Source organism: Mustela nivalis, assembly GCF_964662115.1.
Source record: "Mustela nivalis genome assembly, chromosome: 1".
Classification (NCBI taxonomy): domain Eukaryota; kingdom Metazoa; phylum Chordata; class Mammalia; order Carnivora; family Mustelidae; genus Mustela; species Mustela nivalis.
The window spans coordinates 61,014,699-61,037,021 of NC_139020.1; the positions used below are offsets into that span (position 1 = coordinate 61,014,699).

The following is a 22,323-nucleotide window of genomic DNA, read 5'->3' on the forward strand; positions in this document are numbered from 1 at the left end:
GAGATTCAGAAATGAAACTATCAGGACGCCTGGGTGGCTCAGTTGGTTAAGCAGCTGCCTTCGGCTCAGGTCATGATCCCAGCGTCCTGGGATCGAGTCCCACATCGGGCTCCTTGCTCGGCAGGGAGCCTGCTTCTCCCTCTGTCTCTGCCTGCCATTCTGTCTGCTTGTGCTCGCTCTCGCTCCCTCTCTCTCTCTGACAAATAAATCTTAAAAAAAAAAAAAAAAAAAAAAAAAAGAAATGAAACTATCGAAGGACTAATCCGATGTTTGCATAGGTATCATCAGTGTAGATCATTACATAAGCAAACACTAAACTCTCACGTGAGAACACTTGAGACTTCTTGAAATTATTGCCTTTAGTAAAAAAGTATTCTCCCTTTTGTGCTCTGGTTCTTTATGATTTCCCTGGTCTTGGGGACTCAACTTCTTTTGGACTTATTTTTCTCTACCCTGAAGCTTGTAAGATAACTAAGTGCGAGGCAAGTTGTTTCTAATCTCCGTAGCTGAAGAAAGGATATTCTTTTTGCTGCCCACTTCTTTTCCAGTCCTTTGAGGCTTGATAAAAAGAGCAGGAACCTTCCCAACCAGCTGGATTTCAAAACTTAATAAGAGAGAGCTGATAAGTAAGAGAGATCTTGAATACTGTGTTGTGTGTGTGAAAATAGCAGTGCCTCCTGGAGGCAGAGATGCATCTCATTATTAATTGGGGGAGTAAGAGTATTGCCTGTCCTACTGAACAAGGGTATAATAACCATCTATTAATATAAATAGTCCCAGACTCAAGTCCAGTAAAATAATCCAAAGACAAGAAAACTACAGAGAGAAAAAAAGAAGAAATCAGAAATCAGGGACCTGAATAATACCTACTGTGGCAAATTCTAGGAAATAATGCTAACTCACAAGTAACTAGCTCCTTAATGGTTTGAAGTATTTTCACACACATGAATTTTCATTACTTGTATTGTCAATGAACATGTTTAATTTTTAAGAAATTTTCACTATTAAACTGTTCTAAAGTCTTCAGTGTTATATAACTTATACCTTCTAATTTATTTCCTTGTTTTCTTTTCTCCTCTTCTCCCTTCCATTCTTAGAAATAAGACTCACCCTCTGGTCAGGCTTTGACTCCTTTGTATGTAGGAGTACTTCGCTGTTGAAGAAGTATCCAGTGTTGTCCAGTCATGCTCCCTACTCTCAGAGGGAACTTTTGTTGTAAGTAAATTCAGTGTGCTGAATAAACATAAAGACATGTATTTATTAATCAGATTCTTGATATCAATAGTAAAAGACCCAACTGCAAGCTCCTGTGGAAGTCTAGAGCAGTCTAGTCCAGAGTACAGCTGACTGTTTGAGAATGTCATAGTCCAGTTGCCAGTTGTTCTTCCTGTGGCTCCTTTTGAACTGTGACATTATTTGTTCATTGCTATTGAACAATACTCTAACAAGTGTAGCAGATAAAAAGAACATATAGATACTATCTTGTAGATTCCATGGGTTAGGAATCCAAGCATGACTCAGTTGACTCCTCTGCAAGGCAGCACTTGAGGTGTGAGCTGGGCTGTGATTTCATCTGGGAAAGGATCTGCTCCCTTGCTCATGTATCTGCAGGCAGAATTCAGTTGCTTGTGTGCTTCTGCACTCTGAGCATCAAGTCTGTTCCTGGTTGTTAGCTGAAGGCCATCCTCACATTCCAACTCTGCAGACCTCTACCAACACAGTTCACCAAATGGCAGCCTACTAGAAAGGAGAAGGGAGTCTTTTTGCAAGGCAGATAAAGCAGTCTCATGTATGTAACTGTGTACACCCTATTATCTTTGCTGTGGAAACAAGTCACTGGTTCCATCTATGCTCAAGGACAGAGGATAGGCAAAGGCATGAATACCATGAGGCAGATACTGTGGGGGCCAGTCTGTCTACCACATTGGTTTATCCTTCTCCTGGAGCTGCTCATAATGCTGCTTAATTTCTCCTCCTATGTTTTCTCCTGCAGAATGAACATGAATTCAGTTCACGATATCATTTAATACTCCAAAATTTAAAATTGGAATACTTACCATAAAAATCATGATTTAATGGCAGGGATATATCATAGCTTGATTTTAGCTTCCATGTAATATATTCATTATGCTTATTACATATTTCCTGTCTCTCCAATTGGATTATAAGTATATTTTTCTTTCTTCTAAATCTTTCATGCTATCAACAGATCCTCTTCTTCCAAGTTCTATTTATAAGTGTACCACTTTGTTTTTGTGTTTTATTGTAATTTCCCTTCATTTGTAAAATGAGCTTTCAGCTTCCTCTCTCCATTCCAGCATCTTTCTCAGTTCTCCCTTTCAAAGTTAGATCTATCTGAGAAATTACTTTCTCATCATGAACGGTCCCATCACTTGGCTATTTTGCCCTGACTTCTTTCTCCAAGTTTGTTCAGGTTGTTCTCCTGAAAAAAAAAAAAAAAAAAAAGGATTGTGATTATTCTGTATAGGTCCAGAAGACAGAATGAAGATTAATAGTGGGAAGTGAGAAGAAGAAAAATTGTAACTCAGTTTGTGGAGGATTTTTCTAATAACTATAACCATGTGACAGTCTCTGGATGTGCCCGGGTAGGATCTGGCCATTTATCAGCTCCTGGAGAAGAAATGCCAGGGTTTCAGGGTCATGCTTTCGAAGACTGATTCCTCCCGGATCCCTCTTTACTCCTTTGGGCCATTCCATCATTCCAAGAGGATGTTTTTTGAGTTCTTTCACCACTATGACCATCTTTTCAAAAGTCTAAGCAAAAATTAAAATAAAAGGCAAAATAATACCAAACAAAAAAACTGATGTAGGCACCAAATTAATACCTTCAGGATGATTGCATTTCTCCTCTGCAATCCCCACTTTGACTTTGGACTTTGCAATGTTGGACTTTGTTCCCCCTTTTCAATGTATAGATCCTTTTCTCTGATTACTAGTGCTATTAGCACGTGGTGCTATGATTAGTCTTAGCTGCATCTCCAAATCTCATTTTCATTTCCACTTTAAAAAAATTTTTTTTTAAAGATTTATTTATCTGATAAAGAGAGAGAGAGAGAACATGGGGGAGTGGCAGACAGAGAGAGAGAATCCTCAAGCAGACTCCCCGCTGAGGGTAGGGCCTGATCCCAGGACCCTGAGATGACCTGAGCTGACATCAAGAGCCGGCTACTTAACAACTGTGCCACAAAGTGTCTCTTCGTTTTTCACTTTTCAAAAATTTTTAGCATGAACTGACAAGAAAAATAAAAGGGCCACATTGGCAGTAAATGATGAAAGAGAAGTCTTACCTCTCTTTAATTCTTCAATTTTTTTTCCATCTATTGCATCAAGTTTAACTTCTCACATAGCTCTACAACTCAATTGAAATGCTGCATTGTGTCATGCTTTTGTACTGGCTAAAGAACCCTAATTTTTCAGGCTAAAGTCTTTTCCTTCTTTTAATCTATCTGCATGTATGTGTACACTTTTTTGCTATATTCAGCTTCCATAGGAGTCAGCAGTCATTTTTCCATCCCTCCAAGAATGCTCCTCTATGTTCAGTGTCTTAAGACAAATTCTGCCATTCCAGCCGACTTTAATCTCAATGTTATTAAATTCCTAATCTGATATCTAATATCACATAACAAGAAGATGGTAGAAATTCCACCCAAATAGTAGAGAGTGTAAGAGTGAAATTGAAGTAGGCTTAAGACTAGTTACATTGGAGAGAAGCATTATTACTGTGTGGATCTAAAATAAATGTAGAAGTTCCAAAAGTGGAAATTATGTATTCTTGCAAAGATTTAATGTATGGTGTAAGAGAGCATATATGATCTAGGATAATCCCAGTGAGCTAGGAGAAAGTAGTAGCCCACTCAATGTTAGAATGACCTTGGTTGTTAATTAGTCACATAGGATCTGCCCTGGATGTTAAATGTTAGAATCATAAAGGCTTTCATGGCTAATGTTGCACCTAGATTGTTATTGTTAATACACAGCTTGTGGAATCATTCACACTCTCTATCAGCCTAGTATTTCTAGGATTGAAGATATCATGCAGGCAAAATACCAGTACAGTAATGGTATACCATAGGTGCTCAAAACAAGTCAGGCCCTTCCTTCTCACCTCACAACCCTCTCACTAGCTTCCTATTTTTGCCTAGGCTCTTCAGCAATGCATAATATACTTGGGCAATAAATAATACACCTCCTGACATTTCCAATCTTTTAAGGTGGAAAATCTGAAATTGAACCTCTTTCTTTCAATGGGCTTATCCTGCATTATCTGTTTGAATTCTGGAGGAAGGGTTCTAGAGGGGTTTGCAAGACCAAAATGCCAGATCAGCCTTTTATATGGACTTTGAAAATCATTAAACCTGGAAAAATCTATTCGGCCTATCAAATTTGCATTTGCCTCAATTGTATTTTGGGGTTACTTTCTTTCCTGGGAGTCAAATTTACTTTCTTCTATTCCCTTAGTGTTTCTAAGGTAAATGAAAAAAAAGAAAGAAAGATAGAAAAGCAACCAACATATATAACACTACCCCCATCACTACCACCACACACACACCCAGACACACATTTGCACATCTATCTGTAGACTTACCAAGATGACTTCATACTTGATTTTTTTTTATACCCCTGCTAAATCAACATGTTAATTTACTTTCAAGGCTACTTGTATGACTGAATAGATAAAAGCTTGAAAAAACATTGTGATTTATATGTACGTGTGAGCAGGGGCAGGGAAGCTATAATCAGCCTTCAAGGAAGCTAATGTCACAATAAGTATACTAGCCCTCCACAATCTCCAAGAACCCATCACATGTTTAGTCTCATAACTGCAAATCTTGGTAAAGCTTGGTCTTTACCCCCCAGCAGGGTAAAGTCTTGAAAATGAATTCCTGAGTGGAGCTGATAGATAGCTGCTAAGTTTTCGCAAGGATTTCAACAACCTGTGCCTGTTGATTAGTCATTTAGAATAAATTTTTTAGTGATCTCACTCTGATCCAGTGGGTAGAGGTATAACATCTTGGAAAGGAAAAGATATAGGAGTAGTCCTTTGGTGGAATTCTTTCAACAAATAGTGAATAGTGAAGGCTGGGAATATAACAATATGCCAAGATAACAAGTGAGAGCAGTTGCTGAGGAGAGAGAGAGATAAAGAGGAGGAGGTTGTCTAACCCCTGGCTGATGCCCATGAATATCAGCACTTCCCCTTCCCTCTCCTTGAGTGGAGGAAGACTGAGCTTTGGAAGGACAGACAGTAGGCACTTGAAGAGATGGGAAAAGGAGAGACTGACACCCCCATCTTCTTCTCTAGTCCTGGTATCTGGGGGTCATTGGGAACCTCGAATATGTAAGTAAAGTCTTAACATTTTTTTCAAAAGAGAAATTTTTGTGCATCTCTGCTTATTTTTGTGGATTCTTCTCCATTTTCCCAAAACCCTTGTATAACTTTCAGCTTTTACTGGGTCCCCACTGGGATCCCCCACCCAGGTCCCCTTCCATCTCTGTGAATGCCCAAAGCTCCACATGACCCCTCCCTCTCAGAGTTCATTACTACTAATACCCAGATTCAGAATGCATTTTTTTCCACTTATGTAGATACTCAATTAAAAGCATTCACATAAAATTATTTTTAATGGAATTTAATAATTCCTGGATTTCTTTCTAAATCTGAAATACTAATTGATGGTCTGGGTTGAGGAGGGATGTTTGGAAGGAAGGCTTTTCCCGAGGTTCTGTCTTATCCCCACCTCTACTCTTCTCCCTTTAATGAAACTCTTTAGATTGGCTCAGCTTTATTCATCTGGCTACCATTTTGAGTACTTGTAAATATTTCTGCATTTCATGGGGTTTAGAGACAATTGTGAATACAAGGACATTTTCAAATAAGCAAATCACAAATCCAAAAATGGAATTTCCACTCTGTATTTATTTACTGGTTATTGATTTACTCACACATTACAGACCTCAACTTCTAAAGATTGTAAGAACTTTATCATACCTATTTTAGTTAATCATGCTGATAATAGAAATGTGCCAAAGAGCTTAGCAGATTTTTAAATGATGTTTAAATAAAGTAATTGAAAGCCACTATCTTCTCTCCTCTGTACCTTGTTATACAACTGTTTGACTTAAAATTTTGTTCTTTAAATGCATTTTAGTTCTCAGAGCTGCAATCTTACAGTAAATGATACTCTACACACTCAAACATGCTATATATGTTAATACATTAGAGACCCTACCTATTACTTATATTGTCAGAGGAGCTGGGTTTTGTGCAATGATATGAATAATGCTTTTGCTATCATTACCATGCATAAATTTGAGCTTTGTGTGACATGTTGTAGATTTGGAAAAGTCTAGTTTCATGCTAGTGTTTTACAGAAAAATGCACAGCCGCACATCTCTGCAGCACTTGTCTACAGAGACAATTGAAAGGCCAAGCAAGGCTCATCTGGTGCTAGCTCCACTTCTAGTTTAGGAGTCACTCATGTGGCTGATGACTACACACACATGAGTATGGAAACTTTATGTATTACTTGTAAATTTGGGACTTATTATAAAAAAGACCTTTATAGATAGCAAGATGTTAAAAGGAATCTCTTTCAAACTAATAGTGAGTGTCTAGAAAGTTCAGAGCTGAAAGAAAAGTGGCAAATTTTGAATTCATAGTCCAAAGTGAAATGATGCACCCTCTCCCCAAAATTTGCAAAGGAGGCTTAAAAATACTGGTTTTAAGACCCTTACCTGACCACATACTTTCAGCTTTCAAGGAGACCTAGTGGCCTAGAGAAAGGAAGTTGAGAATTTAAGAAAAGTTTTCCCTAGAGAGACATTCAAATCATATGAATTCACTGTGTTCACCTTGCCCAAGGTGAATGGCTGCCCTGGGAGGGTGGGGCAGGTTCCTCCTACTTTGCAGGTATGAGGGACTTCAATGGGATCAATCAAAGAGCTTAAAAGTAACTTTCATACAGTTTAAGGAACTGGAAGCTTGTGTCTGACTCATGCTTGAGCCCATGTCTAGATCTGCTTACTCTCATAGAAAGCAAAGAGTGGTAGTGATCTCTGGGACAGTCTTCATGCCCAGGGTGTGTGGGCTAAAGATGTGGGAATGTGGGCTTGGTGTGAACTCTCATAGAAAGCAAAGAGTGGTAGTGATCTCTAGGACAGTCTTCATGCCCAGAGTGTGTGGGCTAAAGATGTGGGAATGTGGGCTTGGTGTGAACTTCCTTGGGGTTGTCTTAGATGCTGCTTATGGGCATTGCCTGGCAGAGTTAGGAGACACCAGCCAACCAACCTAGGGCTAATGGAGGGATAGAGTAATCAGCTTGGAAAGATGCATTTATACTGTAAAGGGAGCTTCGGGGGGGGGGGGGGGACCGCAGCATTTAGAAGGGGATGTGTGAGAAATCCACAAAACATCTGATGAGTGGAGTCAGCCCTGAACTAACACAGCCAGATAATACCAAGGGCATATTACAAGGGTGCCAATAAAGTGACACTATTCTATAAAACAAATCACACACACACACACACACACACACACACACACACACACTTCTACCCCAGAAGAGCCAGGAGTCACAGCTAATGACCCTTTTTTTTTTTAAGGAGATAAAATTTTTTTTTTAAATCTATTTTTAGAGAAGTTTAAGGTTCACAGAAGTATTGAACAAGTATGCAAAGATTTCCCAGTTACTCTTTGACACTCCACATGCAATGTAAAACCTTCCCCATTATCAACATTCTTGACCAGAGTGGCACATTTGTTATAATTGATGAACCTAAATTCATATATCATTATCACTTAAGTCCATAGTTTACATTGTTTCACGCTTGGTGTTGTTCATTCTGTGGGTTTGGACAATTTTATAATGATATATATCCACCATTATAGTATCATACAGAGTAAATTCACTGCAGTACAAGTCCTCTCTACTCTGCCCATTCCTCTTCCTTTCCTCCTGGCAAACACCACTCTTTACTGTCTCTGTAGTGTTGATTTTTACAGAATGTCATATAGTCGAATTCATACACTATGTAACTTTTTAGGATCAGCTTCTTTCACTTATTAATATACATTTAAGTCTCCCTTATGTCTTTTCATAGCTTGAGAGCTCATTTATTCTACTGTCTAGATGCTCCACAGTTTATTAATGCATTCACCTATGGACGGGACATGTCAGTTGCTTCCAAATTTTGGCAGTTGTGCATGGAATCTCATGAACATCCATGTGTATGAGATTTGCATGGACAGAGTTCTCAACTACTTCAGGTACATATCAAGGAGCATGATTTCTGGATCATATGGAAAGAGTATATTTAGTTTTATAAGTAACCACCAAACTGTCTTCTAAAGTGGCTATATCACTTACTTGCAGTTCTACCAGCAATGAATGAGGGTTTCTATTGCTCCACATCCTTGCCAAACTTTGGTGTTGTCAGTATTCCAGATTTTGGCCATTCTGATGGGCATATAGTAGTATCTCATTGTTTTAATTCATTTTTCCCTGATGTAAGGGAAATGATCACTATATGATCATTTCCATATGATGTGGGGCACGTTTTCATATGCTGTGTGGCATCTGTATATCCTCTTTGCTGAGGTGTCTGTTAAGGTCTTTGCCGATTTTTTAATCAAATTGTTTTCTTATTGTTGAGTTTTAAGAATTCTTTGTATAAGAAATGGAAAAATGTTCCATGCTCATGTATTGGAAGAACAAATATTGTGAAAATGTCTATGCTACCTAAAGCAATCTACATATTTAATGCAATCCCTATCAAAAATCCCATCAATTTTTTTCAAATAAATGGAACAAATAATCCTAAAACTTATATGGAACCAGAAAAGATCCCAAATAGCCAGAGGAATGTTGATAAAGAAAGCCAAAGTTGGCAGAATCACAATTCCAGAATTCAAGCTCTATTACAAAGCTGTAACCATCAAGACTTTATGGTACTGGCACAAAAACAGACACATAGATCAATGGAACAGAATAGAGAACCCAGAAATAGACCCTCAACTCTATGGTCAACTAATCTTCGACAAAGCAAGGAAGAATGTCCAATGGAAAAAAAACCGTCTCTTCAACAAGTGGTGTTGGAAAAATTGGACAGTCACATGCCGAAAAATGAAACTGGACCATTTCCTTATACCACACACAAAAACAGACTCAAAATGGATGAAAGACCTCAATGTGAGATAGGACTCTAACAAAATTCTTGAGGAGAACACAGGTATCAACTTCTTCCACCTCAGCCACAGCAGCTTCTTCCTAGAAACATCACCAAAGGCAAGGGAAGCAAGAGCAAAAATGAACTATTGCGACTTCAAGATAAAAAGCTTTTGCACAGCAAAGGAAAGTCAACAAAACCAAGACAACTGACAGAATGGGAGAAGATATTTGCAAATGACATATCAGATAAAGGCCTACTATCCAAAAGAACTTATCAAACTCAACACCTAAAGAACAAATAATCCAATCAAGAAATGGGCAGAGGACATGAACAGACATTTCAGCAAAGAAGACATCCAAATGGCCAAGAGACACATGAAGAAATGCTCCACATCACTCAGAGTCAGAGAAATACAAATCAAAACCAACTCACACCAGTCAGAATGGCTAAAATGAACAAGTCAGGAAACAACAGTTGTTGGAGAGGATGCAGAGGAAGGGGACCCTCCTATACTGTTGGTGGGAATGCAAGCTGGTTCAGCCAGTCTGGAAAATAGCATGGATGTTCTAAAAACGTTGAAAATAGAGCTACCCTAAAACCCAGCAATCGCACTACTGGGTATTTACCCTAAAGATACAAATGTAGTAATCTGAAGGGGCACATGCACCCAAGTGTTTATAGCAGCAATGTCCACAATAGCCAAACTATGGAAAGAACCTAGATGTCTATCAACAGATGAATGGATAAAGAAGAGGTGATATATAAATACAATGGGATACTATGCAGCCATCAAAAGAAATGAAATCTTGCCATTTGCAATGATGTGAATGGAACTAGAGGGTATCATGCTTAGTGAAATAAGTCAATTATAGAAAGACAATTATCATATGATCTCCTTGACATGAGGAAATTGAGAGGCAGAGTGGGGGGTTTGGGAGGTTAGGGAAGGAAAAAAGGAAACAAGATGGGATCGGGAGGGAGACAAACCATAAGAGACTCAATCTCACAAAACAAACTGAGTGTTGCTGGGGGTAGTGGGGGTATGGAGAGGGAGGTTGGGTTATGGACATGGGGGAAGGTATGTGATATGGTGTGTGCTGTGAAGTATGTAAGCCTGGCGATTCACAGACCTGTAACCCTGGGGCAAATCATACATTATATGTTAATAAAAGTAATTAACAACAACAAAAAAAGAATTTTTGTATATTTTAGATAACAGACCTGTATCAGGTCTTTTGCAAATCTTTTCTCCCCATCTGTTGTTTGTCTTCTCATTCTCTTGACAGTGTACTTTGCAGAGCAGAAATTTTATTAAATTTTAATTTTAGTTTATCAATTATTTCTTTCATGGATCATGCCTTTGATGTCATATCCAAAAAATTATCGCCAAATCTAAAGTTATTTAGATTTCCTCCTATGTTACCTTCTAGAAGCTTTATAGTATTGCATTTTACATCTAGGTCTGTGATCCATTTTGAGTTAATTTTTATGAAGGATATAAAATTTGTGTTTAGTTTTTTTGTTTTTATTTTTGTTTTTTGTTTGTTTGGTTTTGCCTGGGATGTCCAGTCGTTACAGCACCCTTTGTTGAACTGACTATCTTTCTTCATTGTATTGCCTTTGCTCCTTTGTCAAACATCAGTTGACTCTATTTATGTGGGTCTGTTTCGGGGCTCTCTATTCTGTTTAATCATCTGTTTGTCTATTCTTCTACCAATATCATACTGTTTTGATTGCTATAGCCTTTTAGGAAGACTTAAAAGTCAAATTGTGTCAGTCCTCTAACTTTGTTCTCCTTCCATATTATGTTGGCTCTTTTGGGTCATCTGCTTCATTTTGTTGACCTCTCCAAGACATCTTGTTGAGCTTTTTACTGGAATTGCATTAAATCTATAGCTCAAGTTGGAAAAATCTGACATGGTGACAATATTGAGTGTTCCAATCCATGAACATGAAATATCTCTCCATGTATTTATTTTTGTATTTTGCTCATTAGAGTTTTGTCGTTTTCTTCATATAGGCCTTAAACATGTTTTGTTAGATTTGTACCTAAGTATCGCATTTTTGGAGGATGCTAATGTTAGTGCTATTTGTCTTTTTTTATTTAAAATTCCACTCATTCATTGCTGTATTAGGAAAGCAGTTGGCTTTTGTATATTAACCTTGTATCTTACAACCTTGCTAGAATTGCTTATTAGTTCCAGGAGTTTTTACTGATTCTTTCAGATTTTCCAAATGGACAGTCGTATCATCTGTGAACAAAGATGTTTTTATTTTTTCCTTCCCAATCTGTATAACTTTTATTTCCTTTTATGTTCTTTTTGCATTATGTTCTTATTGCATTAGCTAGTATATCTAGTACCAGTGCTAAAAAGTAGTGTTGAGAAGATACATCCTTGCCTTGTTCCTGATCTTTGTAGAAGAGTTTCAAGTTTCTTACCATTAAGCTGTTGACTTTTTGTTGATATTCTTCATCAAGCCAAGGTTTCTCTCTATTCCTAGTTTACTGAAAATTTTTATCATGATTGGTGTTGGAACTAATGACTTTTAACTCATGAAGTGAGACGTAAGTTATGATAAGAAATAAGTGAATTTTTAAAAGTGTATGTGTCTTAGAAAACCTGTCATTTAGTAGCAGTAAATTGTGTAAATTCATTAGACAACACAGAAAGCAACCATTGTAATTTCACATAGCACAACTACGTGGGATTTTTTTGAAAACTGAAAAATTTATATAATATAACTTTTAAATAGTTAATAATGGGAATATAATTAATTATTCTACTTACTAATTCTACTCCCAAAACTTCAGAATTTGCACTGCATTACAAATTGTAAGTTCTATATATATTTATAATAATATTATATTTATATGTATAATATACAAAGTATTATAATTTAATTATACATTTGTTTTATCATATTAATAACTGTATTATAAATTATAATTTACAATAATTATAAATAATGTTTATAATATAAAGTATATATATTATAACTTACAAGTTACAAACATAGTATAACTTACAAGTTTTTAATACAATTTCTACTTGTTGAGAAATCCTTGTCTGCATTTGGGAGGGCAGCATAACCATTTACATCTGTTATATTCCTGGCAAAAGAAGAGAGGATGATGTGAAAATCCTTTGAAACGGGTGTGACAGACCACGTCATGTGCCTGTTCTTGCTTCTGCTTCCTTATTATGCCTACCTTTCAGACGTAAAAGAGGACTGTCTTCTTCCTAGCAGTAAATGACTTTTGTTCCATGAAATTCAGGTGATTTCCACTGCCTCTGAGAGAGTAATTTTTGATTCAACCATTACCAGTTTGGGCTATCCAATTCAATTATGTCTGATTGGGCCTGATTCACTGATGGGCCAATTGCAGAATTATATCATCAATATATGCCATACATTAGAGCAAATGGTTTTTAAAATTGTTACAATAGTATGATTCTTAAGAGTAGATGATCACGGAAATCATTTTAGGACAATCCTATTGTTTGGATAATTTTAGTGTTTATACTTTTGAATGAAAATGCTTTTATTCATCTGTTTTTAGGTTTCTGGATGGATTTAATTGAGAAATATCATGATGAAGAAGCAATCTTAAAAAAAAAAACAACTATAGTTCTTTGTTATTTCTTAGCCTTGTGAGTCAGATATTTTTCTACCATCAAGTATCAAAATAAAATATATTGTTGAGGTAAAGATTTTGTAGTTACCAACTTAATTTTCTGTGTTCATAAAAAGCCTTGTTCTCCTTAGTGGAATGTATAAGTTATTCTTGCAAATTTGAGATCATGAGACAATTTCATGTCAAAAACAAACTTATCAACTTTATTTGAAATTATTACTTTAAAGAATATTTATTGGAGAGAGAAAGTGAGCAGGGGGAGGGGCGGGGGAATGAGGGAGAAAGAGAATCTCAAGCAGCCTCCTTGCGAACATGCCACCAGATGCAGGACTCAACCCCATAACCCTGAGATCATGACCTGAGCTGAAACCAAGAGCTGGAATTTCAACCAACTGAGCCACTCAGGTGCCCCTTTTTTGAAGTTATCTTTATATATTTTATTTTCAAAAGGTCCCACTGCTCTGAAAAACTGCTGGAAAAGTATTGGTCTACCTCAAAAGGTCAGGAAATAACCTTGCTTGTCATTTGTGTTATGACACTCTGGGTGTGGGATTAAATAAATTATCCATATTTTAGGGGTGCCTGGGTGGCTCAGTGGGTTAAGCCTCTGCCTTTGGCTCAGGTCATGATCTCAGGGTCTTGGGATCGAGACCCACATCAGGCTCTCTGCTCAACAGGGAGCCTGCTTCCCTCTCTCTCTCTGCCTGCCTCTCTGCCTACCTGTGATCTCTCTCTCTGTCAAATAAATAAATGAAATCTTAATTAAATAAAAAATTAATTAATTATTCTTATTTTAATCCAAATAGCTACTTCTGGTGTTACATTAATAACCTATTAATTTGAATACATGGATTTAGATTTATAATAACAATGTCTACAAAAAATGTTTGCTAAACATTTTGGTAAACAATATCATAGAAAAAGTATTTTCAGTGCCTTTGCTATTGTCTGTGGACATGCAAAAAGAAAACATTTATTACAAATGATTCTCACCTGTTCATTGAAGCAGTTTTATGAGGTTGATATTTAGACATAATAGCAAATGAACAAATCAAATTAAAAAATAACCAGAGTAAATAAATAAATAAATAAATAAATAAATAACAGAGTAATCAAATCAGAATTTCTGAGTTTTTAAATAATGTGAAGATCAGCAAATCCAAGTACTTAGACGGTGATTAAGCTATTACCACTAGGCACAGGGATCTTTATGCAATACAAATAAGCATACGTGGTCTTTGCTTTTCCCTGAACCTCGATGTGGGAAGTGAAGTATAAACACGATGAGATTTAACTAAAAAGATTTAAATCAGTTAAAGAGATTACCAATAACGATGGCTGAAGACAGTTTATTACCAACTGCCAAAATAATTCATTAAGTAATCTATTCTTTTCAGAGGAGGCCACCCAATGTTTCCTGTAGATAGTTATTATATGAAGGAGACTTCCAGATACATTCTTTGAAACTTGCAGACCATCCATTTTAATAATTCGGCTCAATTTTCTCTTGATTTGGACGTTTTAGGAACATCTCATATAGGGCATTCCTTGAGATAAAATACATATTTCAGTATCTAGGCATTATTAAGGGTGATGTTAGACTCTCCAATGCAAATCTTTTTTGGTTCATGTGACAAGAAGAGCTAGGAAAATGAGACTACTGTAGAACAAGAACTGGGCAAAAGAGAGTTCGGTTGAAATTTTTTACTTTGTGTAGATTATAGGTTGAATCTAACCTTTCAGAGTGCCACATTGTAGCAAATAATTGCCAATGAGGCTATGAAATGATAATGGTGTTGGTTGGGGGTAGGGGATAGAAGGCCATGGAGATACTGGTTCTTCCCTTTGTTAAGAATTTTGAGCTCAAAATCTTCCCATCTTTTTCCTTTCTTTTTATAATTAATTACAATAAAACAGCCCCTCTTCTCTCCTTTCCTTTTCCCATTCACCCCGACAAAAACAAAGTTCTCTGATTCTTGGGGTGAGTTCCTGTCACCACTACTTTCTGCCCTGTGTTACTTTCTCCTTCAAAGATTTCGACACTGGGGCTCAAGGTCTTTCCCCCTTTTGTACCTCTTCGGTTATCACTACCTTGTGTTGTCTCCAGCGATGTGAAATGTTCTATTGTAAAGGGCATGACATGATTATTTTACTTTAGTGCAAAGGAATCTGAGGGGTGAAACTATAATTGAATCAAATAAGTTATAGTTATGCATTATTCAGTTACTAAGTCTGTCTTCTGAGTTTTGCAAGTTAAGCCTCTCATCACAACCTTGTCCTCTCCGTTTCATTCAATAAATAACTTCATTGTGATTGCACTTTAACCCTACCCTTCCAACATTTCAGCTCTCTGTATTAAGCGATGTAAAAAGTTATCCTTCAAAATTTACATACTGTTATGTAATCTTAGATATATAAAGAATGTTAGAAGTAGTCTAGTCTAGCCCTTTAAATATAAAATGGGACAAGAAAATTCAGACCTGAAGAGGTAGCCATCACAAAGCAAGTGGCAGTACTGAGATTCGGCAGAAGTCAAATGCAATGCTTTTACTCACTACTCCTCTATTAGCAATACACTAGCGTGTCCCTTTCCCTGTGGTCTTAAATTGTACAAACTCCAGTATTTCCTATAGGAAAACCTCGCTATTCTAGTGTGTAGTAAGATTTTTAGGCATCTGGTAATGATTCAGTGTAGGATATCTTTTTTTTTTTTTTTTAAATCAGGTAATAGAAAATTAAGCCAGATGTGAATAACCATTATATAATCATTAACAGGTGTTCTTGATCTCATGGTAGGTTATCCTGAGATTAGACTTCAATTCTGAGTTATTAATGGCTAAGGGCATGGATAAGACAGTTATTCTAAAATTTCCATACACTTGCCTCCTCAGGTTCAGGGATGGAGTAGGAACTTAGGGAACACAAATATATGCTTGTCTGATAGAGTAGTCATCAATAGCACATGTTAAAATTGTCTAAGAAAAATACCTTCCTTTTCTTTCTTTTCTGTAGCTTCCATCTCCAACCATTTCTCGCACCTGTCTGAGAGCTCCTGAATGCCAGTGTGACTAATGAGTGCCAGAGGCAGCAGATGGGAAGGTAAGCCTTCCCTGTCTGTACTCTCATATTAGCCAGTAGGGCTCCTTGTTCCTTCCCATAACATTCCACTCAATTGATCACTAAACAGTCAGATACAATGTGAGAGGCATTTGGTACTTATTCAATACAAGGCTCTGCATCAGAGTTTACCCAAGACTCCACTGAAAGCGTGGTATGACTTTATTTGCTAATCTCACTTAATCCTCAGTCATGAAAGTCCTTTTGAGCCCCACCTGTGATGCAGTGCGTCTTTGAGCTCACTTCCCATGCTTTGCTCCAGACTGGGCTATTAAAGTTTTATTGGAGTTAGTGGAGTTTTACAGTAGATCTACCCTAACTCTGACCTCCAAATCAGCTTCATGATGCTATAGGCCATATTAAATTGCTACCAGGTTCCTAGAGGGATCCGTCCTTCCAGTTGGGTAAAGAGGCTCTGAATTGGGGTAGGCAGGCATGCCTGAAACAGCTCCCAAGTCAGGAACTCATTTTCAAGTCAGAGGATCAGTAAGAACTTTCAAAAAGGTTCTTCTTTATTTATCTTTTCTTTTTCAGTGTTCCAAAATTCATTGTTTGTGCACCACACCCTTCTTTTCCTTCCAATAGTAGCTTTCCTTTTGGTCATTTTGTTGCTCATTAGTACCCCCACTAGTGGATCAGAGAATAAGAAAAAATCAATTCGCCTGTTTGGGTGGTAGTGGGTAACAAAATAAGCCATTGTACAATACAGAAGATCCACATCTTCTGGTTGTATGACTACGGATTATCTGCACATCAGTTATCAGGGTTCACTTTACAGCTATGGGAAACTGGGAAATGCCTAGGTACAAACTTTCACTTTTGTAGCCATTTATGTTTACTATCATCTTGACTATTAATTTTTATAATCATGAAAGCAATGGTAATAAAAACCTAAGCATCATCTATAGGTATGAAATAAAAATAAACTCTCTTTTCCCCCTTCCACAATCTTACTTCCAACAAGTAGTCTATTGGGGGCTTTTTTTATTTTTAGATCTCCTATTAGTGGGCTACTTTACTCTAAATAATATACTCTGTCTCTACTGTTTTATTTTTCTTAACAACTCTACACAGTTATCTCTGTGTAAAAGATATAAAAGATAAAGTTTAGCCCATTTATACTCTTCTCTTTTTATGCTTATTTTAATTTTTTTAACTCCTAGAAGAGTTAAAAAATTAAAATAAGCATAAAAAATTAAAATAACCAATTAATAACTCTTAGAAGAGTTAAAAAAATTAAAATAAGCATAAAAAGAGACTACTCTTGCCTTTATAACTTCAAACATTAGATTTAAAAATTTATATACACACATACTATAGCTTTCTATCCATCTATATCTACCTTTATATGTAGATACTATTTCTTTTTTAACAGATTTTTTTTTAAGATTTTATTTATTTGACAGAGAGAGAGAGATCACAAGTAGGCAGAGAGGCAGGCTGAGAGAGAGGGGGAAGCAGGCTCGCAGCTGAGCAGAGAGCCCAATGTGGGGCTCAATCCCAGAACCCTAGGATCATGACCTGAGCCGAAGGCAAAGGCTTAACCCACTGAGCCATCCAGGTGCCCCTGTAGATACTATTTCTTGACTCTTCACCATGTAAAGTAAAAAAACCAGTACCCATTGTATTCCTGTGTTTTGTTTCTGGAGTTGATTCTAAGAATTGAAATTCAATAAATTTTGTAAATATTATTCACTTAAGATGAAGTAAGTGTGAATGTACCTGTGGAGAGGGTATTATTTTCTTTGAGTCAAAAACTAGAACCTCTTGTAGAAGAATATACCTCTAGCAAAAAACTCTTAGTAGTCTCCAACAGTTACTCGAAATCATGACTCGTTTTGGTTTGCTTCAAGTATATACCATAATTTCATTTTTTTCTCAAATTTCTAACTTTTTAAGTATTTTATTGTTGCTAAAAGAATCATATAATTCACTCTATCCCTAAATGTCCTAATTATACTATTTATTATAGAAAATTCATTTTCTTGCTGGAAACATATTTTTTTCAGGATTCTTTAATTATCTATTCTTATTTGGCTCAGTTACTTTCAGCCTTATTCTCAGTAGTCACGCTGGGATTTTTACCTCTCATACCTTTGGTTTAACCCCTTGGTTCTAGAAACCTATGTATTGCTCTTTTTTGGATTCTCTTTCAGTTTGCTGTAGTACTTCCAAAAGAAATATCTTTCAGAAGTAGTGGGTAAAAGATAAGGGGTAATTGTATGCCTAAAATATTGTGACTTTGCCCTCATGTTTTTCTGATACTCTGAGTATAATATTCTATGTTTATGTGATGTGGTGTGTGTGTGTGTGTGTGTGTGTGTACACGCGCTCCTGATAGAGAGAGAGAGAGAAAAGAAAAGGCATTTACTGCATTGCTTTTGGTATCTAGTGATACTGATTAGAGGTCTGGTGCCAATCTGCTCATTATTCTTTTGTTAACAACACATACAACCTTTTTCTCTTGAAAGCTTTTAGAAATTTTTTCCCTCTATTTTTGAAGTTTAAATTTTCTTTTACCCTGCTTGTCATTCTAGCAGCCCTGAATCTGAATATTTGGATCCTGCTTCAGTTCTAAACAATGTATTCTATTATTTTAAAATTTATTCCTCCCTTCCATTTTCTCTCTTCCTTCTTTGGAGAGTATGCATTAGATTATGTGTTGGGTAGCCTACAAGTATTTTCTAGTTTTCAACTTTTCTATTACATTTTCTATCCTTGTATATGTTGCTTTACATTCTGGAAATTTCTTCAAGTGTTTATTTTAGCCCTTTTATTGCCCTTTTTTAAAAAATTGTTGATCACGTTCTAAATTTCCAAAAATTCTTACTCACACTCAGATTTTTTTTTTGCTATAGTAGCCTATTTTTATTTTACAGAATCAATATCTCCTTAAATCTCTCTGAGCATACTAAATAAAGTATATTTCAATTCTGAATTATTCCTCTTCATTTTGAGGTCAGTGGTTTTGTTATTGTGATTCTTCCTTTTTTTGTGTGCTACTAGTTTTCCTCAATTCTGAATATAATCAATTCTTAGATGCTCATTCCTTATTTTTTTTTTCGGATTTTTATATCTTTGAAATCAGGATGCATCTTACAATTAATACTACATCACAGTTTAACTGGCAGTGCTTTTGATTTTCTTTTGTGGTATATGAGTGTTACCATCTTAACTGAAATGAAACATGCTTTGGTCATCTGTAGTGGGTTATTAATATACATAAGAGTTACATCATCTGGAATGGGTTTCTTACATAATTATTTAGGCTTGTTTCTTCTGAGGGTATTTGCTTTCTAAGTACCTGTGTGAGTTTATTGGTTGGCAGACTTCATTTTAGGTTGCACAAGTGGAAGTAGCAGACAGCCCTATCTTGCCCTGGTACCAAACTGAAGAGATCTGTACTCTGGCTTGTGGTAATCACATAGTTGTTTCATGTAGTGCTGAACCCAAGGATAGATGCTTCTCCTATACTCAGGGGGAGGGGTTAGAAGTTGGGCATTAATTTTTGTCACTATTTTCTAGAGATTATCATCTTGATGTTTGCATTTCTCCCCATTCTTAATTGGTATGCCATCTAATTGTCCTTTAAGGTTCTGAATTCTACTAGATCCCACCCAGGTAGTGGCATTTTCTTGGTTGGGTTTTTGACTCTGGTTTCTTTCACTTTGATTTGTTCATTAATACCATCCTATAAACTTGTGCTGCTTCTTTATTTAGGTCTAGGGTTAGTGGTTCTCACCCTTGCATGCATGTTGCAATCCCTGGGGGAGTTTTATAATACATTGATCCCTAGATCCCATCCCAGAAATTTGGAGTTTTGACTTGCTAAATCTAAGGTGCAGTCAAGATTGACAGCTGTTGGCCTAAAGCAACTCTGAAATCTAAAGCATCAAGGAGAGGCAGCATGAAGTATCACCAGTTCAACTTCTATAACCAAATTGCCTAGGTTAAAATTTGAGCTCTTCCATTTAGATCTGTATGGTCTTAGGCAAGTAAATTTCTCATGACTCAGATCTTTGCATTTATAAATTGGGGGCTATAACCATAACAGTGGTTCATTGGGTTATCGTATAGATTCAACAAATTAATATTAAACAACATTTAGATCACAGTGTCATATAAATATAAAATAATAAGTACACCAGTTATGAACACTATTTCTCCTCTCTCTTAGGTTCTTAGCGTCACACTCTCCAACATTTTGAACCCTGCCTCTTCTCTGAGTCCATCATTTCATTCATAGTTTCATCTACTTCCATAAGTATACTAGATTCCATGGTCCAACATTAGGCTTTTCTTTTCTTCCAGCACCCTTCATTTTGTAGCTCTGTTGTCATTCTGATGTTGTAGACCACTCACTAAATCATCCTTCACTCCTTCTTGTCCACTCCTTACTTGGACTATGGAATCCTGTTGAGAAAAATGGTGTCATTACTAATTCATGGTCTGGTCCACTATGTGGGTTCTCAGCACAACTCTAATTTTTTTCTCTTGTGTCCCTGGTGGACTCTTCCACTCCCCACAGTGATTTCTCCAAAGTTCTCTCCTTGTAGACTGTCTGTTGGAGCTCTTTCTATCTCAGCAAGCAACTTTGCCTCCTACTTCATTAAAATGTTAGAGGTTATTCATTGCAGATTTCCTCACCTTTGTACAGATAGAGCAATTAGTGCATTTAACCTAATTTTTTTTCCCCCTTGAAGTATCAAGGAAGAGATATACCTCCTGCTCACAGAGAATCTACATTTTTTGTTGTTGTTGTTGTTCTTGGCCATTCTCATTCATTTGATATCTCTCTTTTCCTACCTGTGTTTCAAGCTTTTCATCTTCTTCACCTGGATTCTTCCCCTTAATTTATAGATCTTACAGCCTCCCATGGGAAAAAAAAATTATTTTCTCCAAAAATTACAACATCTATGTTCTTCACTATACAGCCAAGCTACTCAAAAGAATATTGTACACTTACCTCCCTTCCTGTTTCAGTCCCTCTCACTCTTGTCCTACTAAAATTAAATGTCTATCCCTCATTCTTCAACAAGGCTGCATGATGACCTCACTGCCCACTCAAATGAACTCTTTTTCATCTTCAACCTGTTCGGTTTCTCTATGGTGGTAGACATAATGTGCACTTCTCTCTTAAAAGTAGTTTCTCCTTTGGCTTCTGAAATATTGTTCTCTTCTTGTTCTCCTTTTTTGGTAATCTTTGTCAGTCTTCTCTGTAGATGTTTTTCGTCCACTCATTCAGTGTTGATGTGTCATGATTTGTGACCTTAGTGTCTCCTCCACTGCCGTATTCTGGTGCTGCTATATATAAGCTACAGCTCATAAGTGTTTATCTGCACCTAGAATTCACCCTGAGCTCTACTTCCTCAGATAAACTGTCTAGTAGAACTTTGCCATCTTGGTAGTGTAAGGAACCTCAAAATTGAGCTAACTTCTTTTTCCCAGTCTTGTTTTCTTTCAAGGTTGATGAATTTCAGTATAGTGAATGACTTCCGAGACAAAAATCTGAAAATCACTCTTGACATCACTCGCACTCTTACTCTACATTCTAGATGAGTGGGTAGGTGCAGTTACTTCTACTTGTGTAGCTTCTCTCATGGGCCACCCTGTTACCTACCTCCATTACTCTTGTATTAAATCAGAATTTGATCTTTTATTGGCCAAGCTTACGATAATTGCCTTCTAACTGGCTTTCCTATCTTCCAATACCTCCTTTACAAAAGAATTTTTCCCAAAAGCCTTGTGGAAGAAAATGAGTGTTTACCAGTTTTAAAATGAAGGTTAATCTTCTTTTGTCTTATTCTTTATAACCATTATAAAGAATGATTTAATTCATTCTGTGGGAGAGGTGAGATTATTTCATCTTCCAGGGAATGGAGATCAAGGAATTATGGTTTTTTTGAAGATACAGTCCATCTTGCTCTGAGGAAGAGAGAAGCCAGCTTTCCTCATGCTAATACTGAACTCTAGTTTTAATGGGCCATCAAGGTTGCTATTGTTGACAGAAAAGAAAATAATCTAATTTTCAGGAGCATACAGATTTGTGTGTGTGTGTGTGTGTGTGTATGTCTTTTTTTTTTTTTTTTTTTTTTAGTAAATAGTATAGAGGTTCTCAAAGTGTAGTCCTTGGATTAGCAGCATAATTATCATCTGAAAACTTCTCAGAAGCACAAATTAGGTCCTACCCTGATCTAAATTAAAATTCTGGCCTTGGGACAATGGCAATATGTGTTTTATTAAGCCTTCAGAAAATTCTGGTGTAAGCTGAAATTTGAGAACTACTGACCTTATATAATGTCCGCCATATAGTGGGCTTTGAGTAATCACTTATTGAAACAAAAAGGTAAATATTGGTATCAAGAGATAAAAAGGCCTTA

The 22,323-nt window shown here is 36.6% G+C and overlaps 1 long non-coding RNA gene across 2 annotated transcripts in view; it reads left to right on the top strand.

The window, feature by feature from the left end:
- Window positions 1–22,323, top strand: part of LOC309870858 — a 390,860-nt gene that overhangs the window by 295,945 nt on the left and 72,592 nt on the right. For both annotated transcript variants that reach the window (XR_014314858.1, XR_014314859.1), the window contains exon 3: window positions 15,839–15,925. This is a non-coding gene — a long non-coding RNA (uncharacterized lncRNA). The remainder of the gene's footprint in view (window positions 1–15,838; window positions 15,926–22,323) is intronic.